Raw genomic sequence first — 2658 nt, forward strand, 5'->3', positions numbered from 1 at the left:
ATGAAAAGTTGGTTTGTTAATGCCATGCCATGGTGTCAGAAAAGTTACCACAGGGATAACTGGCTTGTGGCAGCCAAGCGTTCATAGCGACGTTGCTTTTTGATCCTTCGATGTCGGCTCTTCCTATCATTGTGAAGCAGAATTCACCAAGTGTTGGATTGTTCACCCACCAATAGGGAACGTGAGCTGGGTTTAGACCGTCGTGAGACAGATTAGTTTTACCCTACTGATGATAGTGTCGCAATAGTAATTCAACCTAGTACGAGAGGAACCGGTGATTCGCACAATTGGTCATCTCGCTTGGTTGAAAAGCGAGTGGCGCGAAGCTACCGTGCGTTGGATTATGACTGAACGCCTCTAAGTCAGAATCCGGGCTAGAGCGATGCGTGCGCCCGCTGTTTGTTTGCCGACCAGTAGTAGGGAGCTTATGCTCCCCAAAGGCACGTGCCGTTGGCGACACCCGTTAGGTGGATGCACCTTGCGGGACGCCTTGAAGCGCAATTCCCATCGAGCGGCGGGTAGAATCCTTTGCATACGACTTAAATACGCGACGGGGTATTGTAAGTGGCAGAGTGGCCTTGCTGCCACGATCCACTGAGATTCAGCCCTTGTCGCTTCGATTCGTCCCTCCCCTAATTCATATTAACACAACTTCTTTGTGTATGGGTCATTTGAGGCTAGGAAACCCTAAACCAACCCTCATGGGTGTGGATTTGATGGTTCTCAACCTTGAATGCTTGCAATGTGAAACATATAAAACTGAATCCAAGTGAAGTTAGTGATGGAGATTCATGAAGCCACAGAGTAATACATGAAATCACAGAGTAATACATGAAATCACAGAGATAGTTTCACACAGGCTTTTGAGTACACATTTATCTTGAAATTCACGAGCTCCCTTCGTTCCATGTGAAATTGCCCCAAGTTCCACGATGAAACCTATATAAACTATAGTTTTCTTGATGAAAGTTAGTAAAGCTCAAGTGCATGTGAAATGGGCAAGGTTTCAAGTGGTAAGGAAGGAACTCTCAACATTGGACGTGAAATTGCCAAGTTTTCACGTGAAATTGGCCAAGTTTCACGTGAAAAGCTTGGAAAACTCAACATTCCACGTGAAATAGCCAAGGTTTCACGTGGAAAGATCAGAAATCTCAACATTCCACGTGAAATGGCCCAGGTTTCACGTGGTAAGGATGGAAAACTCAACATTCCACGTGAAATAGCCAAGGTTTCACGTGGAAAGCTAGGAAATCTCAAGATTCCAGGTGAAATTGCCAAGGTTTCACGTGGAAAACTCAAGTTTCCACGTGAAACAGCCCAAGTTCCACGTGAAAAGCTTGGAAATCTCAGGATTCCACGTGAAATTCCAAGATTTCACGTGGAAAACTCAAGTTTCCACGTGAAATAGCCCAGGTTTCACGTGGAAAGGAAGGAAATCTCAACATTCCACGTGAAATTGGCCAAGTTCCACGTGAAAAGCTTGGAAAACTCAGGATTCCACGTGAAATTCCAAGGTTTCACGTGGAAAACTCAAGTTTCCAAGTGAAATAGCCCAGGTTTCACGTGGAAAGGAAGGAAATCTCAACATTCCACGTGAAATTGGCCAAGTTCCACGTGAAAAGCTTGGAAAACTCAGGATTCCACGTGAAATTCCAAGGTTTCACGTGGAAAACTCAAGTTTCCACGTGAAGTAGCCCAGGTTTCACGTGGAAAGGAATGAAATCTCAACATTCCACGTGAAATTGGCCAAGTTCCACGTGAAAAGCTTGGAAAACTCAGGATTCCACGTGAAATTCCAAGGTTTCACGTGGAAAACTCAAGTTTCCACGTGAAATAGCCCAGGTTTCACGTGGAAAGGAAGGAAATCTCAACATTCCACGTGAAAAACTCAAGTTTCCACATGAAAAGCTTGGAAATCTCAGGATTCCACGTGAAATTCCAAGGTTTCACGTGGAAAACTCAAGTTTCCACGTGAAATAGCCCAGGTTTCACGTGGAAAGGAAGGAAATCTCAACATTCCACGTGAAATTGGCCAAGTTCCACGTGAAAAGCTTGGAAAACTCAGGATTCCACGTGAAATTCCAAGGTTTCACGTGGAAAGCTAGGAAATCTCAGGATTCCACGTGAAATTCCAAGGTTTCACGTGGAAAACTCAAGTTTCCACGTGAAATAGCCCAGGTTTCACGTGGAAAGGAAGGAAATCTCAACATTCCACGTGAAATTGGCCAAGTTCCACGTGAAAAGCTTGGAAATCTCAGGATTCCACGTGAAATTCCAAGGTTTCACGTGGAAAGCTAGGAAATCTCAGGATTCCACGTGAAATTCCAAGGTTTCACGTGGAAAACTCAAGTTTCCACGTGAAATAGCCCAGGTTTCACGTGGAAAGGAAGGAAATCTCAACATTCCACGTGAAATTGCCCAAGTTCCACGTGAAAAGCTTGGAAATCTCAGGATTCCACGTGAAAAGCTTGGAAATACCATGATTCCACGTGAAACCATGCGAAACATTGAGAATTCATGCACCAAGAATGAATCTCCCTCGTGAAACCTAGGCTAATATGCATGGAAAATAAATTTCCAGGGGCAAAGCTCAAGTCTCAATGAAAAGTTGGTTTGTCTATGCCATGCCATGGTGCCCAACATGTTACCGGATTCGGT

The sequence above is a fragment of the Lotus japonicus genome, chromosome 2 (assembly GCF_012489685.1).
Source record: "Lotus japonicus ecotype B-129 chromosome 2, LjGifu_v1.2".
NCBI classification, from domain to species: domain Eukaryota; kingdom Viridiplantae; phylum Streptophyta; class Magnoliopsida; order Fabales; family Fabaceae; genus Lotus; species Lotus japonicus.